Here is an 11,887-nt window from a genome sequence, read left to right on the forward strand (position 1 = left end):
TCTTCTGCTTTTTGAAGTCTGTTCTTACTGGCACATCACCTCCCCTTTGTTCTTTTGATGTCAGTTAATATGACCATATTATAGATTATACATCCTGTTTGGTAGGTATTAGGTTTTCTTACTTGCTTGCCTTATATACAGTGATGTCCCACAGAGCTGTGTGTAGCCTCTTTGTGGACATGTGATGGTGTTTGTTTCATGCTTTGTGTTCCTGTATCTGGCTCGAAGGACTTATGTATATCCAGCTCATGTTGTCTTATGTCATACCATGCTGTCAGAATATCCAAAATGTGGCATTTTACATATTTTCCAACTAAGGTAAGGGAATCCATCCACACCCTCTTCAGTACTTGGTTCGTTAGATTCTTGAGACTTTTCCAGGTGTGAAATGATAGACGTGGGCTTACTCTGTATTTCTGTGGTTAACACTAAAAAATAAAGACAAGAGCTATCTATTTATGTTTAAGGAGATGGCGAGAGCAGGTTCTTGGTTTAGCAAGTTCATGGTGACCTTTGCCTCTAACAAGCTCCTTTGGGAAACAATGGAGTGTGTGGTCCCTGTAACACCTGACTCAGAGAAGGGTGGTAAAACGTCTCCAGGCTGTTGGAAGCTGAAAGACAATGCTTCTGGGACGGAGTTACCAGCTGGATGCGGTTATGCACTCCTGCATTCCCAGCACCGAGGAGGTGGGGTGAGAGGAGTGCCATGTATTCAAGGCTGGCCTGGGCTACATGGCAGGTTCCAGGCCATCCATGGCTTCATAGCAAGACTCTGATTCAGAAAACATAATGAGACAGAGAGAGAGAGAGAGAGAGAGAGAGAGAGAGAGAGAGAGAGAGAGAGAGAGAGAGAGAAGGGGAGGGGAGGGGAGGGGAGGGGAGGGGAGAGAGGAGAGAGAGCCCTAGAAAGATATTAAGTCCCGATACTAATTGGCTCCCTTTAGAATGACGTACAAGGACAGTCTCATTTATTCATTTATTTTTTTTAAAGTAAAATCAAACACTGTGAGTTTGAACTAAACTTCATATGGAGAGAACATTCATCCTCAGTGACAGGAAAGTCACACATCACAGGCTGTGTGTAGGCTGACCTGCCCCCCAAACCCACAAATTACTACTCTTTTGGTATTGAGTGAGACTTGCCTAAATTCTTTGTAGTGATACAAAGAAATATTTAGTTTTTCTTTCTTTCTTTCTTTTTTTTTTTTTTTTATGAGATTGGTGTTTTGCCTGCATGAATGTCTGTGTGAGGGTGTCAGATCCCCTGGAACTGGAGTTACAGTTGTGAGCTGCCATGTGGGTGCTGGGAATTGAACCTGGGTCCTCTGGAAGAACAGCCAATGCTCTCAACCACTGAGCCATCTCAGCCCCAGAAATACTTAGTTTTTAAAAGAGGCTCACACACAGGTGTCTCTGGCAGTTATGAGTGACGTATGAGTCACTAAGAGCTGGCTTCCTGGATGGGAACCTGAGGTTGGTTGTCCTGTTCGAGCCTGGGGCCTGGACAGACTTGGCTTCAGGTCTCACTCCTGTTTGCTACTTAGCTCCATGAGTTCATGAAATGTTTCTCATTTGTAAAATATGAGAGAACCAAGAATATGATTGGTGTCCTCTCCATCACGGTCTCTTGGGCTTGGGATGAGGCAGCCCATCATGGTGGGAACACATGGTAGCCAGGGAGGAAAGGGGAAGAGGAGAGGACCTGTCATACAGTTCCCTTTAAGATCCTGCCCCTCCCACTTGGGGGCCCCAGTGACCTTTCACTAGGGTCTACCTCCTAAGAGTTCCCTCTCCCAATAGTGTCATAGGCTGGAGACGGCCTTTGTCACATGGGCCATTGGGGGTCATTTCAAATCCAGACTATAACGTGGTTACTCTGAAATTTCCTTATTTATTTTTGTGTGTATGCTTGTGTAGCGTGTGTGTGTGTGTGTGTGTGTGTGTGTGTGTGTGTGTGTGTGTGTATGTGTGTGTGTGTGTGAAGGCCAGAGGTTGACACTAGCTGTCTTCTTTTGCTGTCTACCTTAGTTTTTGAGACAGGCTCTCTCACTAGACTTGGACTTCACCGGGAGACTGGCTGGCTGGTGACGGCTGCCTCTGCTACCCCACAGCCCTGGGATGGGGTTATCGACACATGTGACCACTCTTGTCTTTTATGTGGGTACTGGGTCTATAATCTCAGGTCCTCCTGCCTTTGTTCGTACTGAGACATCTCCCCAGCCTCACTCTGGGGAATTAAATGAAAAGGCATATAAAATGCTTGCCATGTACCGGGTATCATTTGAAATGCTTGGAAATATTAGTGATGATAACAGATGCCAGCATTTCTCTGCTTTTTCACATTTGGCTGATTTTTGAGAAAAAGGCTGTGGGGAAGCACATTCCTGTAGGTATTAGAAGATAAGACGGTGTACCCATTACTTTAGGAAGGAGTAAACCTGGTTACCTCCCCTGTTGTTGGCCAGAATGAAATGAGCTGCCAGACTGGAGGCTCCCTTGTGATGGGAGCCTTGGATGTAGGCATAGCCACAGGCCTAGACAAGGCTGAGCTGATGAAACCTGTGATCTGTCCTTGAAAATATGGTGAAGAGTAGGGCGACTGCTTAGTTATTATTCTAAGTGTAGGCTGCTAAATGGCTTGTGCTGGTATGTAATGGCTTCTTAGGTGATGGAGGCTGCCAAGGAAATATTCACACTGGCAAGTCACTGAAAATCTCTGCCTGAGAGGTTGGAAGGCTTCCAGAACTTTCCTTAGGACAGTGCTCAAACCTGTCACAGTTTATTTTGTTGCCTTGTTTTCGTGCCACAGATTTGATCATTGCTTTTACTGTGTGAGTGTTGAAAGCATATCCATCCTAACATCCACCTACTCCAAGACAGTCATTTGTATCCTCAGCCTGGAGAGTTCTGTGGGCGCCTCCATCTGCCAGCTCACTGAGCCAGATGCCTGGCACATGTCCTCAGTTCCAGACCCCCCATGTCCACCCAAGCCCTAGGGAGTGACTCTGTTTCATGAATTCATTTCAGATGCGCTTCTTCTCTCTCTCCTCTGCCATTGTTTTAGATTTCCAGATGACCATTCTGATTGGTTCTCCATCATTTAAAACTCTCCTTTCGTTTCTGCTTGTTGATGGAATGCAGGGTGGGTTCCTTAGTGTGGTGCTCTGTCTAGCTCTCTATAAACTGTCCACTGAGTATCTCTTGTCCTCCACAGCAGTGCTGTGGCAATGTGAACATGGCTGTGTGCAAGAACCAGCTGAATGCATCCACCCCCATCTTCTAGAAGGGGCTTCCCGGCAAACATGCTTATTCAATATGGGCAAATGGTTTCTAAACATTCTCTACTTGAAAACAGAAACAGAGCTTGCTCTAGAGGATTGTGAATTCAAGGCTAGCATAGTTTTACATAGTGAGACCTGTAATGAAGGAAGGGAGAGGAAGAGAGAGAAGGAGGCAGGGAGGGAGTCCTGTAATTAGAAGTAAAAAGGGTGTCAAAAATGAGATACAGAAGTCTGGGGGGATGGCTCAGTGGTTAAGAACACTGGCTGCTCTTTCAGAGGACCTGGATTTGATTTTCAGCATCTACATGGTAACTCACAACTGTCTGTAACTCCTGTTTTAGGGGCTATGACACCCTTTTCTGGCCTCTGTGGGCACCAGGCACACATGTGGTACACAGACATATATGTAGGCAAAACATACATACATATAAAAAGTGAATAAATCTTTTGTAAAAGTGAGCTGTAGTTCTGGGAAGATGTTCCAGTCAGTAGACTGTTTGCTACACATACGTAAAGACCTGAGTCTGATCCCCAGATGCCCAGGAAAAATTCTTGCCATGGCTGTAAAGGTGGAGACAGGTGGACCCATGGGGCTCTATTATAGCTAGCCAGGCTACCACTTGGCAGACTCCAGGTCAAGTAGACCCTGTCTATGAAAAAGGTGGACTGTACCTGAGGGATGACACCTGAGGTTGACTTCTTCTGGCCTCCACGTGCATGGACCTTGACATGCACCTGCACTCACACAAACACAATTGAGTTATAAAACTCATAGACTTGGGAGCTGGAGAGATGATTCAGTGGCTAAGAGCAGAGAATTGAGTTTAACCCCCAGCACCCACATCACACCCTGATCTTCCATCTTCTTCTGACCTCCCATGGTATACAGTCACACACACATAAAACAAACAAAGCATTAAAAAAATGTCACGGCCCTAAAGAACCCATTCTGGGGCAGGGATGCAGCTTAGTAGATGAACGCTTGCCTAGCATGCATGAAGGCCTGGGTTTGAGCCTCAGCCCCTCAGAAACCAGGTGTGGTGGCACATACCTGTAAGCCTAGCATTTGAAAGACGGAGGTGAGGAGCTTAGAGTGTGTATCATTGAACTGTATAATCCCTCAGAATTATTTTGGCTCCCCTGGTCCCTTTGACTTTCCTTTTTCTAAGTTCAGACGTCTCTGTTTGCTTGTTGGTTTATTTTGTAGTACTGGGATAGACCCTGGAATGCTAGGCAAACGTTGCCACTGAACTGCAGCCCCGGCCTTTGGATTTTTGAGATGGGTTTTGCTGTGTAGCTCAGGCTGGTCTCAGACTTGCAGTGTTCCTATCTGTGCCTCTCCAGTTCAGTTTTTTTATTTATGTATGTATTTATTTATTTTTAACTTTTTAATTTATTCTTTATGTCTTTCATATCATGCATCTCCATCTCATTCATTTCTCTGTCCCTTCATATCCACCCTCTGCCCTTGAAATCTCCCCCCTCAAAATAAAATAAAATAAAATTTAAGAGAAAAAAAAAGAAAAATCAATTTCATCATGGAAGCTGTAGCGTGACACAGTGAGTCACACAGTAAACCCTTTTATCCATTTATCTTTACATGCAAGCGTTCATTGCAAAGAGCCATTGGTCTGGTTTCTGCCACGCTATCAATGCTGGTCCCTCACTGGGACTCCTCTTGGATATCCTGTTGTTGCCCTGTGTCATAGAGATCCTGCAGCTTTGGGTCTGCAGGACTGGCCCCTTCATGTGTTCCAGCAGATCACAGATGGGGTGGATGTTGGGGAGGGCCAACACATGACCCTGGTTCTGGGCCTGGGTAGTTGCAGGGTTGGTTGGCCCACCAACTCTCCCTTGTCCTCACCAGGAAGATGAGCTCTCCTGCATTGCCCTAGCTAGTTAACCCTTTGTAGCGATGAGCAATGGGTGGGGCCAGTTCCCCCACTTTCATGTCCTCAGGGTTGGTTCTCCCAGACCTACATCTGTAGGGCCAGCTCCACTGTGTTGCCCAGGCATGATGTAGGAGCCACTGATGAGGAGCAGGGACAGTTGTCCTATGGTGATATTGTGTCCCCTAATATATTGGGCACCCTAATAAACTTATCTGGGGTCAGAGAACAGAGAACAGAACAGCCACTAGATATAGAGGCCAGAAAATGGTGGCACTCACACCTTTAATCCTAGCATTCCGGAGGCAGAGATCTGTCTGGATCTCTGTGAGTTCAAAGCCATACTGGAAACAGCCAGGCATGGTGACACACACCTTTAATCCCAGGAAGTGATGGCAGGAAGCAGAAAGGTATATAAGGTGTGAGGACCAGGAACTAGAGCCTGGTTAAGCTTTTAGGCTTTTATCAGCAGTTCAGCTGAGATCCATTTGGGTGAGGACTCAGAGGCTTTCAGTCTGAGGAAACAGGATCAGCTGAGGAATTGCCAAGGTGAGGTTAGCTGTGGCCTGTTCTGTCTCTCTGATCTTTCAGTGTTCACCCCAATACCTGGCTCCAGGTTTGTTTTTATTAATAAGACCTTCTAAAACAAGCAAGAAAATAAAATTTCAGCAAACTAATTCCTAAAAGTCATATGAAAAGTAAAGCAGGTCTGTTGTGGGCCAGGAAGCATGCTCAACTGAGTTCAGTCTCTGGCATTGGGAAGTCTTAATGGTAATTGGACATTTCCTGTCCTGACTGCCTGGTCCCAAATAACTGATTCAGAGGATGAATAGGAATTATAAATGCTTGACCAATAGCTAAGGCTTATTACTAACTAGCTCTAATGTTTTAAGTTAACCCATATTCCTTATTTATGCTCTGTCACATCTCAGTACCTTTATTAGCATGGCACGTTCATCTCCTCCCTCTGCACCTTTCTAACGACTCCTCTCTCCGCCCTTCTCCTTTCTATCTTCCTTAGTTTGGTCACCCCGCCTATACTTCCCGACTGGCCACTGACCGATCAGCATTTTATTAAACCAATTCGAGTGGCAAATCTTTATAGTGTACAAGCGGATTATTCCACAGCACTTAATAATCACACAAATACTATAAGCAAAGGAGATATGTTGAACTTTAATACAAAACAACATTATGAAATCTATACATGTATCCAAACATTACACAACACCCTACACATAGGTATAATTTGTGTGGGGAGGTGTTGCAGGCATGGCGCTATGCAGATGCAGAGATGCATGTGCAGAGGCCAGAGAGGATTTTAGGTATCTTCCTCCATTGCTCTCAGCCTTGTTCTCTTGAGGCAGGGTCTCTCACTGAACCGGAAGCTTGCTATCTGGGGCTAGGCTAGCTGGCCAGTGCTCTCCCAGGATCCATCCTGGGAACCCCTGATGCTGGGGTTACAGGGCACACAGGGTACACAGGGTACCTCTACATGGGTGCTGGGGATTCAAACCTGGGTTCTCATGTTTGCATAGCACTGAGCCATCTCCCCAGCCTCATTTTTTTATTTTTATGTATCAATTAAAAAATACATTGAACTGGAGAGGAATGGATAGGGACACTGCAAGTCTGAGACCAGCTTGAGCTACACAGCAAAACCCTGTCTCAAAAATCCAAAAGCCTGGGCTGCAGTTCCATGGCAACATTTGCCTAGCATTTCAGGGTCTATCCCAGCACTACAAAATAAACCAACAAGCAAATAGAAAAGTTTAAACCTAGAAAAAGAAAAATCAAAGGGACCAAAGGAACCAAAATAATTTAATTATTTTTCTTCTTTCTTATCATACACATATAAGACTATAAACTGCCCTTTCAACTCTTCTTTAGTTGAAACTAGTTATTTTATGTGTTGTTTTCATTTTAATCAAATTAAAAATGTTCTAATTTCCAGTTAGGCTAGCGTAGACTGTGTGTGTGTGTGTGTGTGTGTGTGTGTGTGTGTGTAGTGAGTCCAGGCTAGTTTGGGATAGGGACTGAGACCTTGTCCCAACAAAACAATTCTAACTTTTCATGATAATTCTCCTTTCACTCTGGGTTATTAGGATCTGTGTTAACTAATTTCTAGATATTTGGATATCTCCCAATTATTCTTCTGTTGTGCATTTCTACTTTAATTCAGCTGTAATGCAAGAGCATGCCTGGATGATATCTTTCTTTCATGGCCAGAATATGCTCCATCTTTGTGACTGTCCCATATGTGCACTTGGGAAGAGTATGTAGTCGCCTGTTGGAGGAGTGGCCTTGGAATGGTCAAGCAGATAAGTTGGCTGATATGACTGACAGGTGCTGTAACAATGTTGCCTTTTCTGTCTGCTTGTCCTGAGAAATAATTACTGATGTCTCAAGTGGTCGCCACTTTTTGGTTCTTAGTTTTTACTTCCCATATATATTTAAATTTATAAAGAAATTAGTAATTAATATCTAAAATATGTTGTCTAATATATTTATTTTTTATTTGCGTAAAGTATTGGTTTGCCAGTAAAATTAAGGAGGTACAGTGATCGCTCATGACCATCCTACCACAGTAGCCAAAAGGACTCCTTTTCACCACTCACGTCACTAAATGCAGTTGGTAAACATTGAAACACGTCATTCGTCATCTGTAGTTCCAGTTGGGGTTCACCCTTAGTGGTTTATGTTCTGTGGGCTTGGCCAAGAGCACATTGACCTGTGTCTGTAACTATCGTACCAAGAGTCTTCTCAATATCCTAAATCCTCTCTTCTTCCCTACCCATTCTCCACCTCATGCTCTGTGAGAGGCCTTGCTGTTTAGGATTGCTCTATCTTCTTGGAACATTGCAATCATTTGCCCAGGATGTTTGCTCTTCTTTATCTGATACCGTTCTTTGTTCCAAGATCTCCTTTTCAGATATTAATATAGTTCCTTTAACTTTTATGTTTACAAGGATGTGTTTTGCATTTGTTTCCTATGCTATAACAAAATACCCAAAGTTGGGGGGCTTTATAAAGAAAAGCTATTTATCCTACCCACTAGACCATTGGGGCAGGGGAGAGAAAAGGTATTTGTTCAGCTCACAGTTTTGGAGGTTAAAAGTCTAAACACTGTTACACATTCTCTGATGAGGGCCCTTTTGTTCACATTACATGACCAGATGTGAGAAGGAGACAGAGAGGGTAGGCTTGCTCTTTTGTCACTATTGTCTCTCAAGAACTAACCAGGGTCCCATGAGAACTACATCATTTTGAAGGAAAGTACCCCAAATGACCTTGACCTAGATTATAGCTCTTACCATGGCTAGGATCCCCACACTGAACCCTTGGGAGATGCTGTATCCCAGACCATAGCGGTTTTCCCATTCTTTTCCCTTGCACTTACCTAGGTCTACACATTTACTTTTCAGGATCCAACCCCCAAACTCTGCCTTTTAATTGATATGTTTAGACCATTCACATGCAATGCAACTATTGATACAGACGGCTTAAATGTACAACTCACTTGTGTTTCTGTTTGTTACATCTATTCTTTCTTTCCCCTGAACATTTCCATCATTTTATTTTATTTCTATGATTCAGTCATTATTTATAATTATGAAAAAAACCTTTAATGTCATACTTGGCATAGTGGGGCACACCTTTAATCCCAGCACTTGGGAGACAGAGGCAGGATCTCTGTGAGTCTGAGACCAGCCTGGGCTACAGAGTGAGTTCCAGGTCAGCCAGGGCTACATAGAGAGTCTGTCTCCCCAAACCAAACAAACGGAACTTTGGAGTTTAGAGAATGTGTCTTCACTCTCGGAGGGTGCCCTGTGGGGCTCCTGTGCCACTCACACTCCCGCTCACACTCTCACTCACACTCTTTTTGTCTTGCCTTCACTTTCGCATGAGCATTGCTGTGGCTTCTGCTTTGGTCAGTTACATTATAGAGCAAACAGACAGCATGAAAACCTCCGGCGGACCTTCTGTGATCCCAGTTTCTCTTTGTGCAGGTCCAGGTTTCTTTCTGGGATTATCTCCCTTTACCTATGGACTTTCCTCTGACCTTGTAGATGCATTAGATAGGCCAAGAACAAATTTCCTAAGTTGTTGCTTTCCTCAGACATGTTTTTACCTCTTTGTTCTTGAAGAGTACTTGGTATGCAATGCTGGCTTGGCAAGGTTTTTCTTTTAGCACTTAAGGATGTAACTCTAGCCAGGCATGGTGGCACACACTAATCCCAGCATTCAGGAGACACGGAGATCTCTGTGAATTTGAGGCTAGTCTGGTCTGCATAATGAGTCTCAAGCCAGCCAAGGCTACATAGTTAGACCCTGTCTTAAAACAAACAAAATCTAGAAAATAATCCCCCCAGCTCCAAAACAAAGATCTAACTACATTGTTTACTATTTTGCATTGTTTCTACTAGAACCCCTTGTAACGCTTACTTTTGTTGTTTACATTCGCTTTTCCTGTCAGCTTTCCACATTCCTTTTTGTTTGCTGTTCTCAGTATTTTCAATATAGTGTATCTAGGTGCAAGAAGTATGGGAGGTTTTAAAAAACATACAGGGAGGGGCTGGAGAGATGGCCAGGGTTTCAGAGCACTGCTACTCTTCCAGAGGACCTGAGTTAAGTATTCCCACTTTGGGTGGCTCAGAGCCACCTGTAAGTCCAGCTCCAGAGGATCTTATTTTCTCTTGTGGCACCCATGGATGGGCACACACACACACACACACACACACACACAGAGAGAGAGAGAGAGAGAGAGAGAGAGAGAGAGAGAGAGAGAGAGAGAGAGAATCTTCTGACCTCCTTGGTGTAGCAGGAATCTTAAATGGTCTTATTAATAAAATCAAACCTGGTGCCAGTGGATGCTGGAAGATCAGAGAAGCAGAACAAGCCACAGCCACCTCACCTCGCCAATTCCTCAGCTGATCCTGTTTCTCCAGACTGGATGCCTCTAAGCTGAACTGTGCTGCTCAAAAGCCTAAAAGCTTAACCAGCTCTAATTCCTGGTTTTCACGCCTTATATACCTTTCTGCTTTCTGCCATCACTTCCTGGGATTAAAGGCTCACTTCCTGGGATTAAAGGCATGAGTCACCATGCCTGGCTGTTTCTAGTGTGGCTTTAAACTCACAGAGATCCATCTGTGTGTTTATGTTAGGATTAAAGATGTGAGTGCCACCATTTTCTGGCCTCTACATCTAGTGGCTGTTCTGTTCTCTGACTCCAGATAAGTTTATTAGGGTGCACAATATTTTGGGGAACACAATATCAACACACCTTGGATCTGTGTTTTAGTGGCTTTCATTATAAGTATAATATTCTTAGCCTTTAATGACTTACATTTCCCATCCTTCCCATTCTGTCTCACTTCCAATGCTCCCGGTTTCATATGTGTTTACTTGATATTGTTACTGGAGATCTTGGGTGCTCTGTTTGTTCTTGGCCTTTCTGCTCATTGTTTTGGATGATTTCTATGGACCAACCCAGTCTTTAAGGATGCAGACTCCTTTCTCATCTGAGTTGTGTCTACTGCTGTCTAGAGAAGCTGTCTAGAGACGTTCTTCATGGCTGGTTTTTTTGTTGTTTTCTTTCTAGCATTCTCTTGGGCACCTTCTCTTGGCTTCTGATTCTCTGCTGAAATAACACAAATGAATTTGGAATTTTCATTAGTGCCTTTAGCATATTAATCATAATTATTTATAATTACTGTCAGATCACCCCATGTCTGAGCCATATCTGAGTCTTCTGATGATCACTTTGTTTTCTGGGTATCTGATCTTTCTTGCCTTTTTGTATGCCTTGTGACTTTAAAATCTAGCCATCTCCAGCAGGACAGTGGATGCTGGTGTAAACAGTTTTTAACATCTGGCATGGGTACACCTTTCCTTCTACTTTCACTGGGGATTTGAGTTAATCTGACTCGAAGTTGGGTGAACTTTAAGGTTTGGAGTTGCTATGGTTACCCTAAGTGTACTAAAGGTTTCCAGTTCTGTCAGTAATACCATGTGTTTGAGATGAGGACTAGTTGGCCAGAGGCTCCTTCCTGTGTGATCCTCTCCATGTCTGCTCCACCCTCAGCTCTTCTCTTTGCATGTCATTCATGAAGCTCTGGTTCCATGCTCTCCTTCCCAAAGTGCCTGTCTCTTACTTGCGGCTTAAGACCGTTGAGCCTGGGGAAGATTCTGGCCATCATCCTGGGTATCGTGTCCCTGGGGTTTGGTGGCCTCAGCAGGGCACCTGGCTCTCCCTGGAGTGGGCAGTATCAGTTCTCATGCCCCCTCCAGGAATAAGGGTTTTCATTCAGTAATGAGAATTTCAGGGCTCCTGCTTTCAGACTCGTCAGTGAGACAAAAACATTCATATCACATTCCAAGGAATCCTTGATGTCACAGACCTCAGTTCTGCTTCTTTCCCTGTTTTTCCTGTGGATGTTCATACCTTGAGAAGCTGATAACTGCTGAGGGCTGTCATAAGTAGATTAGGAAGTCATTCTGCATTGCAGGATTTTCTGTCATTCTGTCCTGTGGCCCAGAGTAACTAACTTGTGTGTTTGTCCTCAGCACCAAAAGCTAAAGGTAGAGTAGAATGTTTTAGCTACTGATGGAGGTCTTGTCCTTACAAGGGCAGTTGCTTTTGATTGGTCCTGCCTGTGAGCTTGCTTCCTAGAGATCTTGAGCTAAAAATACCTGCTCAAAGTGAATACAATGTGA

General features: G+C 44.1%; 1 protein-coding gene across 1 annotated transcript in view; it reads left to right on the forward strand.

Annotated features, from left to right (window-relative positions):
• Cryl1 (crystallin lambda 1) overlaps positions 1–11,887 on the forward strand; it is a 121,245-nt gene that overhangs the window by 58,115 nt on the left and 51,243 nt on the right. The gene's annotated exons all lie outside the window — the stretch shown is intronic.

The sequence above is a fragment of the Peromyscus californicus genome, unplaced genomic scaffold, assembly GCF_007827085.1.
Source record: "Peromyscus californicus insignis strain IS unplaced genomic scaffold, ASM782708v3 Scaffold_12__1_contigs__length_115047231, whole genome shotgun sequence".
NCBI classification, from domain to species: Eukaryota; Metazoa; Chordata; class Mammalia; order Rodentia; family Cricetidae; genus Peromyscus; species Peromyscus californicus.